General features: G+C 44.8%; 1 long non-coding RNA gene across 1 annotated transcript; it reads left to right on the top strand.

Annotated features, from left to right (window-relative positions):
• Nucleotides 1–246: 246 nt before the first annotated feature.
• Nucleotides 247–20,882, top strand: LOC131482043 (uncharacterized). The gene is made up of 3 exons (XR_009246725.1): nucleotides 247–282; nucleotides 4,757–4,891; nucleotides 19,895–20,882. It is a non-coding gene; the product is annotated as an uncharacterized LOC131482043 (long non-coding RNA).
• The last annotated feature ends 214 nt before the right edge of the window (nucleotides 20,883–21,096 follow it).

Here is a 21,096-nt window from a genome sequence, read left to right as displayed (position 1 = left end):
CTGTTGTCATATATTTGTTGAAATCTAAAATTGCAGCCCAGAGTAATTTATGTATTTAGCAGAGAATGCTTGCCTCTACTTAACTAATAATTTTTACTTTTTTAAAATTCAGATTGTTGCCAGCAAAGGAGGTTTTGCAATGCTCATAAAAGAAAAGAAGTGGTCTAAAGTGTATAGCCACTGGGATTTCTTCCAGGAAAAGAAACTGGGTCTCTTTTGAAGTCGCACTATGAAAGAATTCCCTACCCACATGAGCTGGTCCAGTCTGGTGTCAGTCTTATGGTGAGTTGCTACATTATTCTTAGAAGTGGATAAATTGGGCCTGGCTTGGTAGCCTATTAGCCCAAATCCCCACCTTACATGTGCCAGGATCCCATTTGGGCTCTGGTTTGTATCTCGGCTGCTCCACTTCCTTTCCAGCTCCCTGCTTGTGGCCTGGGAAAGCAGTGGAGGACGCCTCAAAGCCTTGGGATCCTGCAACCACATGGGAGACCAGGAAGGAACTCCTGCTTTCTGGCAGCTCAGATGCAGCTGTTGTGGCCACTTGAGGGGGAGAGTATTTAATTTTTTTATTGCAAAAGGCAAGTTTAGAGAAAAAGAAAAGGATCTTATGTCTACTGGTTCACTCCCCAACTGGCTGCAATGTCCAGAGCTGAGGCAGTCTGAAGCCAGAAGCAAGGAGCAGCTTCTGGGTCTCGCACATGAGTGTAGGGTCCCAAGGCTTTGGGCCCTCCTTGACTGCTTTGCCAGGCTACAAGAATGGAGCTAGGTGGGAAGCTGGAGCAGCTAGGGCCTGAGTGGTGCCCATATGGGATCCTGGAGCATGCCAGTTGAGGATTTAACCACTAGACTACTGTACGGGGCCCAACTTCATTTGTTTTTATTGGTGAAAATACTCCATTATATTTATATAGCTTTTTACTTGTTTACTAGTTGAAGAGTGGATTGTTGGAGTTTTTGGCTGTTAGGAATAGTAATATACCTGTTTAGGTATAATACTTCGTGTGGACATATGTGTTCATTTCTCTTAATAGAGTGAAATTGCTAGGTGTTGTATTACATTTATATTCATTTTCAAAAAGCTGTCAGAATGTTTTTCAAAGCGGTTAAACAATTTTACATTCCCCCCCAGTAATGTAGAGGCTTGTGGTTTTTCCATGTCCTCACAAACACATGTTGTCTCTTGTTTTGGCTATGGCCATTTTATTAGGTATGTACTGGTATTTCCTTGTAGTTTACATCTGCATTTTCCTAAAGGCTACTGATGATTTGCATTGTTTTATGTTCGTTTTAGCCGTTTGTGTATCTTCCTCAATGAAGTATTTGGTTGGCTTTGTATACTTGTAAGAGCTTGTTATACTAAATGCAAGTCCTTAATCAGACACATGATTCACAAAAACTTTATTCTTGTCTGTAATTTATGTTTTCATTTTTCTGATAGTATCTGCTTAAAGAATGGTTTGCAGATTCCTGTTTTCCTTTGATGGATTTTAGTTTTAGTTTTCATATAATTTAGGAAGTCTTTTCCTTATTCATGGCTATAGTCATTTTTTTTTCTCCATGTAGAAGTTCTGTGGTTTTAGCTTTTGTTACAGATCATTTCCTTTTGAGTTCCCTTATTCCCGTATTTTCATTTTATTTAAAGAGAGGAGAGAAAGCTTCCATCTGCAGGTTCACTCCCAGCCAGGATAAAGGCAGGAACTCAATCTAGATTTCTCTTGTGGTTGGCAAGGATTCAAGTACTTACATGGTCATCTGTTGTGTGCCAGGCAGGAAGCTGAGTTAGGGATGGTGCTGGGACTTGAACTCAGGCACTCCCGTGTGGGATGTGGGTCTCACAAGTGGGGTTGTAACTATTGGCTCTTATATTGAGGTTCATGTGCAACTTGAACTGTTTATTTTTGTGTATGTATAACATATGAGGTACATATGTAGGTTATTTGAGGCGGAGGTCTTATGAATATTCAATTGTGATGAGCACTGTTTGTTTAAAACAGTATTGTTCAATTGATTTAGCTAGGCTACCTGTATTGAGAATCAGTTGAGCATAAATGTACAGTGTTATTTCTGAACTGTTTTGTTGTATTGGATTGCAATGGTCTTCCCCTAATTCCAATCCTAAATCAGTCCATGGTTTCATAGATTTGTCTGTGGTTTTGATTACTTACAGCCAATTTCATTAGAATATTGCATGAAAAATTCCATTATTAAGCGGCTCATGAGTTTTTAGTTTTGTGGTATTCTGATTAGTGTGATGAAGTCTTACTTGTGTGGCCCTCCATCCTGTCTGGAATGGGATTTATTCTTTTGCCCGTTTAATATCCATCTTTTTTTTATTTTATTTTTAATTAATATTTAGCATTATATGACAGTTTCATAGGCTTTGGGAATCCCCCTCCCCTTCCCCCTCCCCTCCCCCCTGGTGGATTCCTCCACCTTGATGCAGCATTACAGTTCAAATTCAATCAAGATTCTTTCCTTGCAAACATATATTAAGCATGGAGTCCAGCTACTTGTTGTCCAGATGGGTTGAACAGTTTCTTGGGGAGACCATTTCTGGTCTGAAGTCAGAGCTGGTATAATATCATCACAGTCAATTAAGAGTCCCAATATAACATCAACAGCAATTTGCAATATTATGGAATTGACATAGTTTTGAGTAACCAGTATGTTAAAGAAAAAAAAAAAAAAAACAAAGAACAAAATAACAAAAAAACAAGTCCTAACCACAACCTATGATTAGTTCATTGACATCTCAATTTTAGTTTATATACAGGACCGGACCGGCTGCTATATACCCCGAAAAGGCCACTGGGTACCATTCAGCTGTCTCATGTCTATTTCATTTTACTATTTAGCCATTTGTTGTGTTGAAGTATAATTTTGTTGATCTTGGCAGATTTTGGGATAATCCAGACTGGCTTTTAACTCTAACAAGATATTTGTCGACATTTAAGGTGCAGAACATTTTTTTTTTGGGGGGGGTGTGCAGGGAAATCCTCAACACCATGGTGAGGAGTGACCAATCTTTGTGTCCCACCCAGCAAGGCATGAGCCAATCCATGCCAGCTCTTTCCTGTCAGATTTCAAGCTCTACTTTCTGTTGTTTGTCTATTTATTTTAGGGTTTTTTTTTTTTTTTTTTTTTTTTTTTTTTTTTTTTTTTTTTTTTTTTAGTTTGTATGATTGTTTGTTTGCTGTGAGGGGTTTTCGAAGCGATCCCGATGGTCACTGCGAGGGAGGGCGGGGGTCCAGAGGTGGAGCCAGGCTCGGACCAGAGAAAGCTCTCCTCCCTGGTCCTGAAGGACATTAATTGTTCTTCTGTGTCTGCTGACCGCTCAGGGCTTCTGGCTGTCTTTCCGATGACGTTGGTTTCTGCACGGTAGTGTTTGGACTTCTTCCATCCCCTGCGGAAGCTCCGGTTGGGGGTGGGTGACCTCAGAGTACTCAGCATCCGAGGGCATCCAATTCCCTGTGGCCTCCTTGGCAGTTGGGGTATAGTCCTTGTTGCTCGTATTAGTAGTTTGTGTTGAAGATCTGGGAGTCTTCATGGTTGGGATCCAAGCTTCCTCCTTACCACCTGCTCCACTCTGGAGTGCCCCCCTGCTCCACGCACATGACCTCCTGTTAAGAGGTTGTCAGGATCGCACCCGATTCCCCCCTCATGCATTGGTATAGTAGTTTTATTGTTGTTTAGTGCCGCATTGAGTCTGCTGTCTATGAAATACCAGATTTGACCTTGATAAGCTATATTGTACTTTTTTTTTTTTTTTCTCTATGGGACTGGCTCTCACGGCATTCCAATGCTGGTAACCAGATATGATTTTCTTCCTTTTTTTTAAAGATTTTTATTTTTATAGGAAAGGCAGAATAGTAGAGACACAGAGAAATGTCTATTGTTCGCGGTTCACTTCCTAAGTGGCCACAATCTCTGCAGCTGAAATGATCCAAAGCTCAGAGGCAGGAGCCTTTTCTGGGTCTCCCACGTGGGTGCAGGTCCCAAGGCTTTGTCAGGTTGCAAACAGGGAGCTGGATGGGAAGTGAAGCAAATGGGACATAAACTGGTGCCCACATGGGCTCCTGACACATGCAAAGCAGGATTTAGTCACTGAACCATCACATCAGACCCCAAAATGCAACAGTAGTGATGTTGGCAATTTGAATATGTTCAAGAGATGTCATAAAGTGTTTTCTCTCATAGGAAAAGTGAAATTAAAATAAGATTTTTTTTCAGATCAATGGCTATATTCACCTAACTCTTACTTACCATGGTATGTTATTGTGATTATTTTACTTCATTATTTGTAATCTCATACTCTGCCTAATGTGTAAATCAAACTTTTGTAAAAAAAAAAACCTATCTTCTATTTCAAACATGCATTGGTGGTCTTGGAATACCTGCTCTTTCTGTGTTGTGGTTCCACTATATGTGTCTGTGCAAATCTCAGGAGCACACTACTTTGAGTACTGTAGCTTTAAAGTAACTATTGTATCTGCTAGTAGAAGTCCTTTTGTTTTGTTTTTTCAAATTTCCCAGCCATTTATGTTTCCACATGAAATTTAGAATGATGTTTGAATTTCTACCAAATAAATTCTGAAATTTTGATAGGGATTGCCTTTTGTCTGTAGATGAATTTGTAGTGGAATTGTCATCTGGTTTCATGAAATTTTAGGAGCTTTATTGGGAATGTGTTGTTCTCCACTGTTTGTCAAAACTAATTTTTTCTCAGGAAACTTTCTTTGCTCTGGTCTTTTAGGATGTGCAGATGCCTAATTTAGATCTTAAGGAAAAAGTGGAACCTGACTTTCTTCTCACTGATATCCAAACTTCCCCAGATGCTGGCGCCAGGATGAATCATTGGCCGAAGAGAACAAGACCCATAAAATCTCAGGTATCAATGCCCATAAGCCATTTTTCCCGAGAGTTTTGGTTTCATTGGCTCTTGGAGAACAGTTGAGTAGTTATGGGAGGCCATTCGTGTAGTGTTTGAAACTTTAAGCAATAGTATCTTTTCTTTGAGATGAGTTGTAGAAGAAATTGTGAAAATCCTTCTAATCTGATTTAGAAGGCTCTGTGAATTCTGAAGTGGGCTGAGTGGGAGAACCTGGAATACTCTCACTGGTCTTAACTCTCACTGATGATCACATGTTCCAGGCCTAGGGGTTAGGCAAGCTGGCAAAGTAGCTCCAACTGTTGGCTAATGTGTGGATTGGTTATGGAAAAAGGTGGACTGGGCAGGGCCGAGCAAGCCTTTGCTCACTAGCAAGAATGGAAGTGAGGCTGGAGCACAGGTCATGCCAAGCTGCCAAGCTGGACTCTTATATCAACTGGTTTGCATGATCCAGGGATGCCAGGCTATAGCATGTAAGGCAAAGGCCAAGATAGGTGAGAGGCTATGCCAAGCTGGGTCAGAGCAACTGATTGCATGAGTGCAATCTATGGCCAGGAACAGGCATGTTTGGGAAGCTAAGAGGACACCGAGGCTGGGATGAGGCTCCCATTGGTGTGTGCTAGAGCCGGAGTGGGGGCTGTGTTGTTGTTTGGATATGGCTTCAGTGTCCCTTGGCACAAGTGTGGACTAGGGCTGGCTGCACTGAGCCGGGCTAGACTCCAGCACCAACTGGTGCTCTGGAGGACCAGGGTGGGCTGGAGGACCAGGATGGGCTATACTTGGTCTCTGCCACTACTGAGCCATGTGTGAGCTGTGTCTGAGTGAGGACGAACCTTGGCTGGGCTAAAACATCCAACACTAAGAACCAGAACGGGTTGAAGACCAGTCAAGAAAGGCCACTGTTCCTGCTAGGACAGGAGGTGGGCTAAGTAGGGCTGTTCCATGGATCCACTGGTGTGTGCGAGGTCTGGCACTAGGAGAGGTTCTGATGGAGGAGCCTAGGAAACTCCTCTGTCAGAACAGAGTCCCTGCAGGTGAAGGCAAGAACCATGATAGGGAGCAGCCCAGAGCAGGCAGGCAGGGAAAGGTACCCACCGGCATACATTTGGCATAGGTTGGGGGCAGACGAAGCTGAACCAGTTCACATCACCCGCTGGCGAATCGGAGCACTGGAATAGAGAGTGGTTGGGACTGGGTTCAGTTGCAACACATAGCAGTATGGATAAGGGCTAGGACTGGGTACCGTCTGGGCTGGGCTAGGCTGCAAACCCCGCCAGTGGGAGCTGGAATTGGGGTGGGTCAGGCTGGGCCAGGCTACAACATCTACTGCCAAATGCCGAGGTGAGGCGGTCCATGCCACACTGAGCTGTAGCATTCAAATAGCAATCATGAGAAATGTGGGGCAGGTAGGGGGAATGTGGGCTGGACCACCACTCCCACTGGAGAGCCTGATCAGACCAGGCAGGGCTACAACATCTGCCGGCTTCATGTGAGCTAGATCAGGGAAAAAGAAGGGTGGGCTGACTGTTCCTACTGGTGCAAGCATAAACCAGAGTTGGTGAGTGTTGGTTGGGCTTTGTCGCAGCATCAGCTGGCTGAGGCTGGCACTGGGGGCTAATTCTGTCAAGTCAGACTGCAAAGCTCTTGGAGAGTGCATGATCTGTGAGTGGGAGTGAGCCCAGTAGGGAAATAGTGGGCACCTCCCTCTTGGGTTACCACTCCCACTGGAGAGCATGAAAACCAGGACTGCGGCAGATGTGACTGGACAGAATAGCACCCACAAGAATGTGTGTGGGCTGGATAGTGGGGCTGGTTGGGTTCAACTAGGTTTCAATGCCCATTGCTATGTATGAGAGCTGAATGGGATATGTCATAGACTGGACGAGTCTACTGTACATACTGGCAAGCACGGGAACCAGGGCAGTGGCCAGGCCTAGTGGGGGTCATTGCACATTGTTCAGACTAGGCTGCAGGTCCAACCATTCTGTGTGAAGGCCAAGTGTGTGTTGGGCAGGATCAGGCTGGACTGCAACACCCATTGGATCTTGTGGATGACAGGGCTGGAAACAGAACTGAGCCAGCAGTTGCAGCCACCAGCATGTGCATAAGCTGATTGGGGCAATGGACTGTGCTGGACACTGTACTGGCATGCAGACACAAAAGTCAGGTCTGGGATCACCTCCTGATGTGCTTAATTTGTTTAGGGCATTGGTGGAAGATGGATAGATTTTCTGGTCTTTACCAAGATGTTAAACCCCCAAACCCCAGAATTTGTGTGAATAAGTTGGTATCATGTCAGTCACATTGGCAGCCAACAGCATTTTTCTCTTTGGTTAGAAGGAATGTGACTCCTCTGTTGTGTCCTAACGTGTCCATTTGCCTGTGTGAAGTGTAACATGGTTTCTGTAATGTATAGAAGCAAGTATTTTATTCCCTTATTGAAAGTCCCTGACCTTATATGGCCCTTGTCAAAGATGCTGGGCAGGGTTAAGTGGTGTGCTGTTGTTTAAGTCTCACAGGAGCATGATCAGTTCTTAGTGGAGGCTCCAGTCCACACTGTTGAGGCTTGGAGTTGGGTCTCCCTTTGTCCAGGGTAGGTTTGCTGGAGTGCTGGCTGGCTTGGCAGGACGTCCCCAGGCAAGTGGCCACCTCAGTCAGTTGTCACAGCAGAGTAGATGTGCTTGCTTTGTGAGTGCTCCCACCCCACTTCATAACCTTCAAAGTAAAGGGCAGTGGAGCAAGCCCCGGGGCCACCATTACCCAACCTTGTCTAGTTTGCAGTGTTGAACTTGTAAACAACCTTTCATTAACACTTCCTGAATGGTTGAGAAGCTGTGAAGCCGTCTTGCTTACTGCCATGGTGCTTTCTTCTGGTCAGTTTCTTCTTGTAAGCAAAACCTCTTCTTTGAGTGTCCATTGTTTCCATAACAATAGTCCTAAGGCCACTTGATTTGCTTCAGGGAGAATGTGTTAAATTAATAGATCTTCTTCAGTAAATCCTTCATCTCCTTCATTTTCTGTGTGTCTCCTTTTCTGAAAGAAGTTTTATGGGAGATTATTTGTTACAGTGTTCTGGAGTTCTTTTGGGGAGCAAAAACTGAAGAAAGGTGATGTAAAGAAAAATCTCACCTTCCTCATTAAAAGATCTACTGGTATAGTCGTGAACTTACGAACTCAGTTGTTTGCATTAGTATCTGTGTTATCCTCAAAGACGTACCTTTTGTCTTTTTCTAGGGAATAGGAGAAGGCAGATCAGATGTACAGGACTTAGAATTTTACATTTGGTTCACTCACCAAGATGGCCCCAACAGCCAGAGCTGCAGCAATCCGAAGCCAGGAACCTCTTCCAGGTCTCCTATGCAGGCGCAGTGTCCCAAGGCTTTAGGCCATTCTCCATTACTTTCCCAGGCCACAAGCAGGGAGCTGGGTGGGAAGTGGGGCTGCCAGGATTAGAACTGGCATCCATATGGGATCCTGGTGCTTGCGAGGTAAGGACTTGAGCTGTGAGGCTACAGCGCTGGGCCCAAAGCCAATGTTTAAAGTACTATTTATTTGAAAAGCAGAGAGGCAGCTAGCTAGATGATCCATTGGTTCATTCCCCTCTAGGTCTGCAGCAACCAGGGCTGGAGCAGCCAGAAGCTAGGAATGCATGAGCTACCAGCTCCTTCCTCCCAGGAGGTAAACCCACACACCTCATGGGATTCAGGTTTCCAAACAGTGTGGGTACACTGAGCCAAATACTGCCCTAGAGTGAAAGAGGAATGTTTGTTTTGAAAGAAATGTTATTACTTGAGAATCAAAGCAACGGAGTAAGTTAATGACAGGGAGAGAAACCTTCCATCCACTGATTTATTCCCCAAATGGCTGTTAAAGCCAGGGCTGGGTCAGGTTGATGCCAGTTACTCCATCTGGGTCACCCGGTGTGTGGCAAGGGCCCAGGTATTCGGGTGCTGTCTTCCCAGAAACATTAGAAAACTGGATGGGAAGCAAGAGTACCTAAGGAGGCAAAGTGGCACTGCCATATGGACTCCTGAGTGTCCTGAGTGGTAACTGGACTGGCTGTACCACAAAACTGGGCCCTCTGCAACCTTTCTGAAAAGGAACATAAAATCTCCCAATCAGCAGTTTCCCTGCTGTTCCTGTTCTCACTGTTAAGATTGCAGAAAGATGTGATGAAGTCAGTATTTTCCCACTGCCCTGAGCAATTAGTCCGTTATGGAGCGATGATGGTGCAAAACCCAGATGACACATCACACCGGTGACAGAAGCCAGGCTCACTGGTGTTGCTAGGACTGAATGAAGATTTAAGTCTGGAGACTGGCATGGTAACCTAGTGGCTGAAGTCTTTGCCTTGCACATGCTGGGATCCCATATGGACACCAGTTCTAATCCTGACAGCCCTGCTTCCCAACCAGCTCCCTGCTTGTGGCCTGGGAAAGTGGTGAAGGACGGCCCAAAGCTGTGGAACTCTGCACCCACTTCGGAGACTTGGAAGAAGTTCCTGCTCCTAGCTTTTGTATTGGCACAGCTCCAGCCCTTGTGGTCACTTGGGAGAGTGAATCAACAGATGAAAGATCTTTCTCTCTGAATTTCCTCCTCTCTATATCTGACTTTCCAATAAAAATAACATTAAAAAGATTTAAGTCTTGTATTGGTGGCTAGGCTAGAATTGATTGAAGGAAGAAGACTCATTTACTAAGTGGAATGGATATAAAATTCCTAGCCTAGTGGTAATAGGGAAGAAAGTTTGTCAGCATGATTGAGGAAAGGACTGAGTGATGAACAGTGTAAGAATACATGCAGAAGCTTGCATCTGCCAGTGTATTTGTGTTTGCAAACAGAGTAACTGTGGCTGAAACTGCAACTGATTTCTGAAGTGGGAAGCTGGTGGAAGGTGGCTTCTGGCAAGTTTTCAGTTGAGCGATGGACGCTGTTAACTACTCTGAGCACAGAGTAGGTCTTGCAGTGCCAAGGTCTGCGTGTTAAGTAAGAGAAAGATTAGTAGGAGAATCACAATTGGAAAGCAGGCTGGAGGGGCCAGCATTGCGGCTTAGTGATGCTGCCACCTGCAGTACAGCATCCAGATCTGCGCAGTGGTTTGTGTCTGGGCTGCCCCACTTCCAGTCCAGCTGAGCTCCCTGTTTATGTGCCAGGGAAGACAGCAAAGGGGCTGGACGCACACGGGAAACCCAGAGAAAGCCTGGGGCTCCCAACTCGAGCCTGATCCAACCATGGCCATTTGGGGAATGCCACAACAGATGGAAGATCTCCCTCTCTCTGTGTGTGTCTCTGTAACTTTGTTTTTCAAATAAACAAATAAACCATTTAAAAGATTTATTTGTTTTGGGCTTGGTGCAATCTCACTGGCTAAATCCTCCCCTTGTGGATGTCAGGATCCTATTTAGATGCTGGTTCCTGTCCCGACTACTTGACTGAGAAAGCAGTAGATGTGGGCCAGGTGCTTGGGACTCTGCACCTGCTTGGGAGTCCCAGAAGAAGCTCCAGGCTTTGGATTGGACCAGTGGATGGAAGATCTTTCTGTCTCTCCTTCTTTCTGTAGATCTGGTCTGTCTTTCCAATAAAATAAATAAATCTTAATGGGAAAAAAAAGCTACTTGTTAAAAACATTTAAAAAAGGAAAGGGAAAGGCCAATACTACAAGCAAGTGTGTTTTCCTGAAAGGAGAGAAAAAGAACTCTGAGGAAATGAGCATGGTGAAAAAGCAACTTTTGATTTTAGACATAGTTACAACAAATTCAAGTTAGCCCCAAACCTACACACAGAGCATTTTGGTATTGTATTGAAATGATCAGTGATCGCAGCCCCCCTGTTTAAGAAATACCACCTGATTTTCAGGTTTTCCATGTTTTGTACCTTAAATCCTCTTTCTATGCTGCTTGCTAGGGAGTGGTTAGTGCTTATCCTTAAATTTTTGGTTGCTCAACATTTTAGCTTCCTATTGAGTGAAGTGGAAGTGAAAATCTAGACCCAGAAATGTATGTTTCCATCATTGCAATTTTGGATTTACCCTTCCTATAGTTAAGGCATTTGGAATATTGCTGCTTTTTGTTTTTAAAGATTTTTATTATTATTGTTATTGGAAAGCCGGATATACAGAGAGGAGGAGAGACAGAGAGGAAGATCTTCCATCCAACGTTTCACTCCCCATGTGAGCCGCAGCGGGCCAGTGTGCACTGATCCGATGCTGGGAACCAGGAACCTCTTCTGGGTCTCCCATGCGGGTGCAGGGTCCAAAGGTTTGGGCTGTCTCGACTGCTTTCCCAGGCCACAAGCAGGGAGCTGGATGGGAAGTGGAGCTGCCAGGATTAGAACCGGCACCCATATGGGATCCCGGGGCTTTCAAGGCGAGGACTTTAGCCACTAGGCCACGCCGCCGGGCCCACTGCTGATTTTTTTTTTAAGATTTATTTTATTTGCTTTTTTTGGAAATGCAGATATACAGAGAAAAGGAGAGACAGAGTGTTTCGACTCTACATTGTAGAATTCACTCTACAATGGCCAGGGCTGATCCTATCTGAAACCAGGAGCCAGGAGCATTTTCGATGTGGGGGCCCAAGGCTTTGGGTCATCCTCTACTGCTTTCCCAGGCCATAAGCAGGGAGCTGGATGGGAAGTGTGAGCTGGATGCAGAGTGCAGCAGTCAGGACTTGGAGCAGCACCAGAGACAGAGGATGACAGCACCAGAGGCAGAGGTCCAGCCTGCAACACCACAGCCCTGGCCCCCTGTCGTAGAGCAGCTTTAGAAAGGTGAAATCAGTCCATGATAGTGTGTCTGATGTAGTGTTTGGAATGCTAATTTAGGTGTCATGCCACAGATGAGGCTATTTAAATTTACTATCTAGCTCTCATGCCTCCAGCTTCTTCCTCCTCCCTGTTGTCCTTCGCTGCCTCTTCCACCGTTTTGTTGTTGTTGTTGTTAAGATTCATTTGTTTTGGAAAGGCAGATTTACAGAGAGGATAGAGAGAAAGATCTTCCATCCACTGGGTCACTCCAGAAATGGCTACAATGGCCAGAGCTGAGCTTCTTCCATGTCTCCCGCACATGGGTGCAGGCTTCTAAGGCTTTGGGCCATCCTACTGCTTTCCCACAAGCAGGGAGCTGGATGGGAAGTGAAGCAGTTGGGACACAAACCAGTGCAATATGGGGACCCTAGCACTTGCAAGGGGAGGATTAGTGATTTGAGTCATCACCACCTCGTTTGTCTCATTGGTTCTACCAAAACATTTTGATGCATCACGTCAGAAATTATCTGGTACTGATTGGGCCGCTTATTGCTGGTTGTTAGTAACTTTGATTTCTTGGTTAAGGTGCTATCTAACACAGCCCGTCCATTGTAAGTTTACTGTTTTTTCACTTCTAATACATTATTCTAAGAGTTATTGTGTAAAAATTCTATTTTTCATTTGAATTCACGTATTTGTAAGTATATACTTTGCCTCAGTACATAGGAAATGACAAGTGATGTTTCATTTTCTAAGAGTTACAGAGAGAGAATGAAGAGAGAGAAAGAAAGAGAAATGGCCTTGGCAGTTGGATCCCAGGCCAGGACCTCTAGCTGGGTGCTCCCCATGGGTGCTTTCCTTGGCAGTGAGCTGCCAAGGGAGCTAGATTACAAGTGAGGCAAGTAGGATTTGAACTGGAGCCTGTAAGATGCCAGCCGTGCAGATGACAGCTTAACCCAATGCACCACAACGCTGGCCCCTAGGTAGTTGTTTTCAAATCCTATAATTCCTTTTATTAGTTTGCATTCATTTTTCATTCAGAGATTTTTAGTGTTTGATTAAAAGCTGTTTTTCTAACCCCTAAGTGTATTGGATTATTTTTTTCATATATATATATATATATATATATATATATATATATATATATATATATATATAAAATCATATTGTTGACAATCTTTACATAGTTAATTATGGTAAAAAGGTTCAGGGGCTATAGGGAAATGTGTAAGACTATTATGTCCATATTGTTTCCTTCTTGTATCCGAGGTAAAGGGAGATATTGAGGGAGAAGCCCCACTCAGTTTCCTACCCACCCCAAATCCAGGATGTGGGACATGCTCTGAGATACTTGCTCAAGTGGTGTTAATAGTTCTCCAGTTATGAATCGCTGCCAGTTTTGCCACTCCCAGCTTGCTGAGGTCGTTGAAGAATCCACTGATCGACACAGTCCATCATAGAGTATTCATTTGCCCAGTATTTCGCTGCCAACATATAGCTGAGGTGGTGGATTGACTTGTTCTTTCCTTTGTCTTTTCTTGGCTAGGGTTCTGAGTCGAACAGTTAGATTGGGGAGATCCCCAAAGAAACTTTGAGGTATTCCCGGACCAGATTCTTGCATGTTCTAGCAAGCACAGGGCCCGGTACAGTCCATCACCACAATCAGCTGGTGGTTGCAGTTGCTGGGTTGGTTCTGTTTTCAGTCCCGACTTCCACTGGAACCAATGGGTGTTGCAGTCCAGCCTGGTTCTGTCCAGCACATACTTGGCCCTCACATCAATCAGTGGGAGCTGCAGCCTAGTTGGAGCGACCCACAATAACCCCCACCAGGCCTGCCCCCTACCCTGATTTGCCAGTATGTATAGCAGACTAGTCCAGTCTGTCCCACATCCAATTTGGCTCTTGTACTTGTCAATGGGTATTAAAGCTTAGTTCCATCTAACCAGCTCAAATATGCAGCCCTCACGGATGTTGTTGAGTGCCTCTCTGTCTAGCCACCCCAGAAGTGTATTAATTTATAAATGAGTTTTTGAAAACTCATTTGAAACATATGAATCTGGTGTAACTATATTCAGAAAGTCTATTTTTAAGGTTTAATTATTTATTTACTTGTTTATTTGAAAATGAGGTGGGTAGGGAGAGAAATCTTCCATCTCCTGGTTTGCTCCCCATGTGGCCACAGCATCCAGAGGTGGGCTGGTCTCAGGTCAGGAGCCTCTTCCAGGTTTCCCACATGGGTGGGGAACTGAAACACCCGAGGCATCCTCTGCTGTTTTTCTCAAGCCACTTATGGGAATTGGATGGGAAGTAGAGCATTTGGGACATGAGCTGGCACCCACATGGGATACAGGCCTAATAGGCAGGCTTCACCTGCTAAGCCACAAAGCTGACCTAGTATCTTTTTAATTCACTAATTGTTAATTAGTGTTTGTCACATTAGCTTAGTTTTCTTGTTTGCTGAAACATTTGAAAGTAAGTTGGTGATATAATACTTTATCCCTTAGTGCTTTGACATGCACCAAAAATAAATGACCACTGCAGTATGACCATAGTCGTATGCTCACATTTAGCAAAGTTAACACATTTAAACCACTTCTCCTTTTTTAAAATGGCAGATGAGATTTACAGAGAAGAGAGACAAAATCAGATCTTCCATCCACTGATTCATTTCCCAAATGGCCACAACTGCCAGAGCAGAGCCTATAAGGAGCCCCGTCTCCCAAGTGGGAGCAGGGTCCCAAGCCTTTGGACCACCTTCTGCTGCTTTCCCAGGTTGCAAGCAGGGAGCTGGATGGGAAATGAAGCAGCCAGGGAACTGTCATAGCACATATGGTATCATTGTGCTTGTCAGGAAAAGATTAACCAATTGATCCACTGTGCCAGGACCAGTTGTTCTTTTACAACCCACGCCCTTCTTTTTTTTTTTTTTTTCTTTTTCTTTTTTAAGAAATTTCCCTACCTGGACTTTCTCAAGAATGGAGTCTTGTGGCTGGATTTTTTTCATACTCAGCAGCATATTATAAAGTTCATTTATGTTGTATAAATATGGGAAGTTATTCCTTTTTATAGCAAATAATATTGTTGAAGAGTATATTTTATAATTGATAAAATCATTAGGTGTTTTCACAGTTTGACTGTTATGAATACTGCTTCCATTTGTATAGTTTTTAAAAATGTTTTGGTTTGAAAAGCAGAGAGAGAAAAAGCGAGAATTTTCTATCTGCTGTTCACAAGATGGTGTAATGGCTGGAGCTGACTGATCTGAAGCTAGTTGCTAGAAGCTTCTTCCAGGTCTCTCATGTGGGTGCAAGGGCCCAGGCTTTGGACCATCTTCTGCTTTCCCAGGCCACAGCAGGGAGCTGGCTTAGTAAATGTGGAACAGCCAAGACTGGAACTGGCAACCCAACGAGATGCCGGCACTGCAGGTGGAAGCTTAGCCTAACATGCTGTGGCCCCAGCCCTGTGTTTTTGTGAACCTGTTATCAGACGTGGAATTACTGGAGCATATAGTCAATGTATCTGATTATTTAAGGAAACGCTCATTTCTAAAAGTGACCACAGCATTTTTACATTCGTTCCTTCCAGCAGTAAATGAGGGTTCCAGTTTGTCTCCTTCCCTACGGACACTTGCTGTCTTTCTGATTGCAGCTGTCCTAAGGAGTTAGTGGTATCTGAATATGATCTTGGTTTACACTTCCCTGATGACTATTAATACTGAGCATCTTTTCTTGTGCTTATTGACCATTTGTATATTTTTCCTAAAAAACTGTTCAGGTCGTATACCAGTTTTTAATTCAGACCTCTTATAAGACTACTTCACTAGGGCCTGGTGCGGTAGCCTAGTGGCTGAAGTGCTCATCTTGCATGCGGCAGGATCCCGTATGGTCATTGGTTCTTATCCTGGCTGATCCACTTCCTGTCTAGCTCTAGCAGTAGAGGACTGTCTAAAGCCTTTGGAACCTGCACCTTCGTGGAGACCGGGAAGAAGCCCCTGGCTTGGCTAGGTTCTGGCTATTGCAGCTCTTTGGGGAGTGAACCAACAGGTGGAAGTTCTTTCTGTCTCTTCCCTCTGTAAATCTGATTTACTTATAAAAATAAGTAAATCTTAAAAAAAAGAGTACTTTACTATTCTAGGGTTATGAAGGTGTGCTGCTGTGCTTGCTTCTAACAGTTTTATAATACCTAATTTTGTTTATTTTGCATTAGTTTTTACTTTTAGTTTGACATAAAGAGCCAACATTATTTTTACCACAGATGGTCATATAATTGTCGCAGAAACAGTGTTGGAGAATTTTTTTCCCAAGAACAATCTAGTAACATCTTGTCAGAAATCATTTTTTTAAAAGGATTTATTTTAAAGAATTTCAAGAAAGATGAGGAGAGACTGAGAGAGGTCTTCCATTCTCTGATTCACTCCTCAAATGGCCACAGTGGCCGGTTCTGGGCCTGGCTGAAGCCAGGAGCCAGGTTTGCCACGTGGGTGCAGTGCTCTAAGAACATGGGCCATCTTCTGTTGTTTTCCCATTCACGTTAGCTGGGAGTTGGATGGGAAGTTGAGCAGTGGAGACTCAAACTCGAACTGGCACTATATGGGAATGCTGTCCTGGATGTTGTGGTCTAGGTTTTTGCCAAATATTTGTTTTCTAAGTTCTTGCCCCGTACTTTAAAAGCATTTTAATCACAAGTACCAACATGGCTTGGACAAGTGGTAACGTTTATTCAGATGGAGAGGAACACAGCCAAACGAGTGTCATGTTCAGGGTGAGTGACCAGAACGTGAAAGGGTCAGGGAGAGATTGCTTCTCGGGGTTCGTCAATGTGAAGTGAGAGAGCAGTGGGTATGTGAGAGGCTGAGAGTGTTAGAGGTGAAGAGAGCCAAAGTGCCAATGAAGAAGCACACCACCAGGAGAGTGACCCCTTCCCAGTGTGGCTTGGATGGGGCTTGAGAGGGGAGTGGTGACAACACAAAACCGCCCTCCAGTTTCTACTTAACGATGGTACAGATTGTTTGATGCTCAAGGAGGCAAATGGTATTATACAGGTGGGGAATGTGTGGCTTCAACTGACCCTAAACTGGCTGTCTGCCTAGACCATATCATGGGTACCTTTCGGCGTGGCCTAGTGGCTAAGGTCCTCGCCTTGATCCCATATGGCCGCTGGTTCTAATCCCGGCAGCTCCACTTCCTCTCTATCTCTCCTCCTCTCAGTATATCTGACTTTGTAATGAAAATAAAATAAATCTTAAAAAAAAAAGATTAGACTGTTAATCTCTACAAACTGGGGACTTTTATAGAAATTGTTTTTTGAATTTGCACATTAGTTTAGGGCATAGTGCCATCTTAAGTCTGCCTATCTGTGAGTTTTTTTTTATTTATTTAGAACTTTTAAATTTCTTTTTCCCCTAATATTTACTTTATTTATTTGAAAGGCAGAGCTAGAGAGGTCTTCCATCTGCTGGTTCATGCTCCAAGTGGCTGCAGTGACAAGGCTGAAGCCAGGAGCCAGGAACTTCCAGTCTTCCACTTGGATGCTAGGACCCAAGGACTTGGGCACATCTTTCTGTTTTTTTCCAGGTGCATTGACAGCGAGCTGAATCAAAAAGCTTGAATTCAAATTAGTATCTATGGGCTGCAGTTTTATGTGCTACATCACAAAACCAGTCTCTAAAACATTTCTATGAATACTGTTTGTATTTTTCCAAGTATAACTATTCTGCTTTGTGAAAATTTGCACTCCAAGTATCCTTGTTATTGTGAGTGTTTTGTTTTATGGAACTACAATTGGGGGGAAGGGCCTGGCATTGTGACCTAGCAGGTGCAGATGTGGCCGTGGTGCTGGCAGTCCACATGGGTGCCCATTCAACTCGCATAAGGCTACTTCTGATCCAGCTCCTTGCTACTGGCTGAGATAGCCTAAGGACTTGGGTCCCTTCTACGCTGTGGGAGACCTAGATGAAATAATGGGGAGTGAGCCAACTCTGCTTCTCCCTCTCTATAACTCTTTGAAATAAGCACATCTCCCGTTAATGTCTACGGTGACAGAAACAGTTAATCCTATCAGAGGGGTTGGATTCTGAGAAGGTCTCTGGGTTCAGCAGAGCTAAGAGTGCTGGGTGCCAACTGACAGGTGGATAGACTTGGGAAGGGGAGTTGTTGCTAAGGGGGTTTATCAGGAGGAGCTAGCAGCTTGAGTGGCAACTTGCCAGAGGTAAGAGGGAATGTCAGCTAATTCTGGAGTTTATTTGGAAGATGGATGGAAGATGGATAAATACATTAGTCTGTTTTTATTTTGTAAGATTTATTTTATTTTTATTGTAAATTCAGATATATATATAGAGGAGGAGACACAGGAATCTCTTCCATCCACTGATTCACTCCCCAAGCAGCTTCAACAACTGGAGCTGCACTGATCCAAAGGCAAGAGGTACAGGAGCTTCTTCTGGGTGTCCCACGTGGGTACAGTAGTCCAAGGCTTAGGCCAGCCTCAACTGCTTTCCCAGTTCACAAGCAGGGAGCTGGGTGGGAAGCAGGGCTGCTGGGATTAGAACCGGCGCCTGTATGGGATCCCAGCGTGTACAGGATGGGGACTATAGCTGCAAGGCTATGATTCCAGCCCAACATTAGGCTGTTATTGGCATGGTAATGGTTAAATGTAGATATAAAAATTATTTTATTAATTTAGATTTAGTCGTGTAAATGTATTTGCAAACTTTTAAAAATGCTGTGTATCATTTTATTAAAAGAATATCTTGGGCCCTGCATGGTAACCTAGTGACTAAAATCCTCACCTTGCACACCAGGATCCCTCATGAGCACCGATTCTAATCCAGGCAGACCTGTTTCTAATCTAGCTGCTTTTGGTCTGAGAAAGCAGTCAAGGGCAGCCCAAAGCCTTGGGAGCCTGCACCCACGTGGGAGACCCAGAAGAAGCTCCTGGCTCCTGGCTTCGGATTGGTGCATCTCTGGCCATTGTGGGCACTGGAGGGTTAATTAACAGAAAGAAGATCTTCCTTGCTGCCTCTCCTCCTCTCTGTATATCTGACTTTCCAATGGAAATAAATAAACATTAAAAAAGAGTATCTTGTGCAGAAACTTAGTATATAAAATGGAAAATGAAGCACTCAAAATTGCTGTGGGTGATTAAACTGTTCATGCTTAATTGAGGGGGAAGGCTGTGATCTAGTTTTAGAGCAGGCCGGGTGTACTATCTATATGCAATAATTATTGATTGAACAGAAAAATAATCTCTGCAGAATAGAAAGTTCATTTTGCTTTTGGTGTAGAATGAGCAGATAGGAATCACAAAGACAGAAATGTAAGACCAGGTAAGAGATAACAAGACATAAAGAACATTGGACTGGCCACGGTAGCCTAGTGGCTCATGTCCTTGCTTTGCACACATCTGGATCCCATATGGGTGCACCAATTCGCATCCTGGCTGTTCCACTTCCCATGCAGCTCCCTGCTTGTGGCCTGGGAAAACAGACCAGGATGGCTCAAGGCCTTGAGATTCTGCACCTGAACAGGAGACCCAGAAGAGGCTCTTGGCTGCTGGATTTAGATCAGCTCAGCTCCCGCCATTGAGGTCATTCTGGGAGTGAACCATTGGATGGAAGATTTTTCTCTCTATCTCTCCTTTCTGTAAATCTGGGTTCGAAATAAAAATAAATAAATCTTGGCGAAAAAAACCATGAAGTACAGAAAGTGTATGAGATCAAATGAGAGCCTGGGTATGGATCTAGGGGACAGTTTACTGGATATATGTGACAGTGGCTTGTGAGAGTCGGTGGTTTAATGCAGTGGTATCATTCACAGGTCAGTGCCATTGTCTTTGGGATTTGGTGACGGCATTTTTGTTCAGAGATTGAAAGGTGTTGCCATTCATTGTGCGATGGCCTGCATGCTAGATAGTTAGTACTCAGGACAGTCCCTACAGTGAAGAATTGTGTTCATCCTAAGAACTTTCAGGTTGGTCAAGGAGATTCCTATTTTAATTCCGCCTCCTGAAATTCCTACCCGCTGACTGATTTTCCTCATATTATTATAATAGTATAGTCCTTCATTAGCAGTCATAAGTCTATCAGTCTATTAGTTAAGCCCACATTGCCAGTACATACAATGTCAGACAATTCAGCATCCCATTGTCTAGATATGTCCAACAGTTTGATTGAGAGTCCATCTTTGATTTGGATGTAGAGATGCCACACTCTGTCCCCCTATGTAATGTTATCTGCTCACTTGTCTAATAACTCCTTTCCAGGGATGCCTCTCTACACGTGGGGCCTGAAGTGGCACTATGTCACGTACCACTCTCCTTCATGCCCCCTTAGAGCCCAGGCTGAAGAGAAACGCACAGTCTTGCAAAAGTTGCAGCACAGACATGTAGAAAAACGTAGGATTGTCAAGTCAGAGTTGCCAGAGCCGGAAGGATGGAATGTGAATTGACGAAGCTCTGACACAGTTACGCTTCCAAGTAACAGCATCTTTGGATGCCTCTATGAAGAACAATCATATTATCTCAAGTCCTAGTTTTGCTGTATGAAGACTGCAGCCCGAACCAGAAGAACCAGGAACCAACTCTGGAACACTTAAGTGCTGCACTGCTGGGAGGGGAGCAAGACCAACCCTTGGAAGATGGAGCCATGGGTAGCCAGCATCTGTGGGTACTGGGGAACTGGCCGAGCCCTCCTGGCCCTGGAGTGGCAGGCAAGACTGGGTATGGGGAGGCTGGCAAGCTGGCTCTGGAGAGGATGGTGATAAGGCTGTGGGCACAGTAGGTATAGGCAGAGCCAGCCTGGCTATGGAAGGCCTACGAGCTGGAGGCACCAGCCCAATCAACGTGGTCCTGGAGCCGCCAGCTGCCAGAGGATGGCTGTGGGCACTGACTGAGCCTGCCTGGCACTAATGATTGGTAGGCCAGCTGGGGACTCAGGAGGTACTACCAGAGCCAGCCAGACTAGCCCTGGAATAGTGGGTGTGGTGGCAGGGCAAGCTGGCTAAATGAGCTGGGGAGCCTGGGCTATGGAGCCTGGTCCTATGGACAAGGGTTATTGCGCTGTGGGCAAGGGGGTCACTGATTGAACTGGCCTGTCCCCGTTGTGGGAAAGGTGCTGTGGAATGGAGTGCAAGGTGTGCAGTGGACACAGGACAAGTGGTCCTGGTGCTGGAGGAGCAGGCCGGTGAGTAGCCTGCTGGGGATGCTGGGTCACTGGGCTAGCCTGCCTGATCCTGGAGCAGCTGGGAGGATGACAGGGTGGGCAGGATAAGGAGTGTAGTGGGGAGGGGGCCCGGGAGAATTGGGCTGGCCACTAAATGGACAATTATAGTACTGTGGGTGCAGGGATATCAGTGGAGCCAGCTTGGCAATGAAGCAGGTAGTGGGTGGGCTTGGGACACAGGGTGATCTGACCTGTTAGGCTTGACCTTGGAGCAGTCAGCAGATGGCTTGGGGGCTGGGCTCTC

This window comes from Ochotona princeps, chromosome 15 (assembly GCF_030435755.1).
Source record: "Ochotona princeps isolate mOchPri1 chromosome 15, mOchPri1.hap1, whole genome shotgun sequence".
Taxonomy (NCBI): domain Eukaryota; kingdom Metazoa; phylum Chordata; class Mammalia; order Lagomorpha; family Ochotonidae; genus Ochotona; species Ochotona princeps.
Note: the sequence above shows the minus strand (reverse complement) of the source record. Positions and strands in the feature narration are given on the sequence as shown.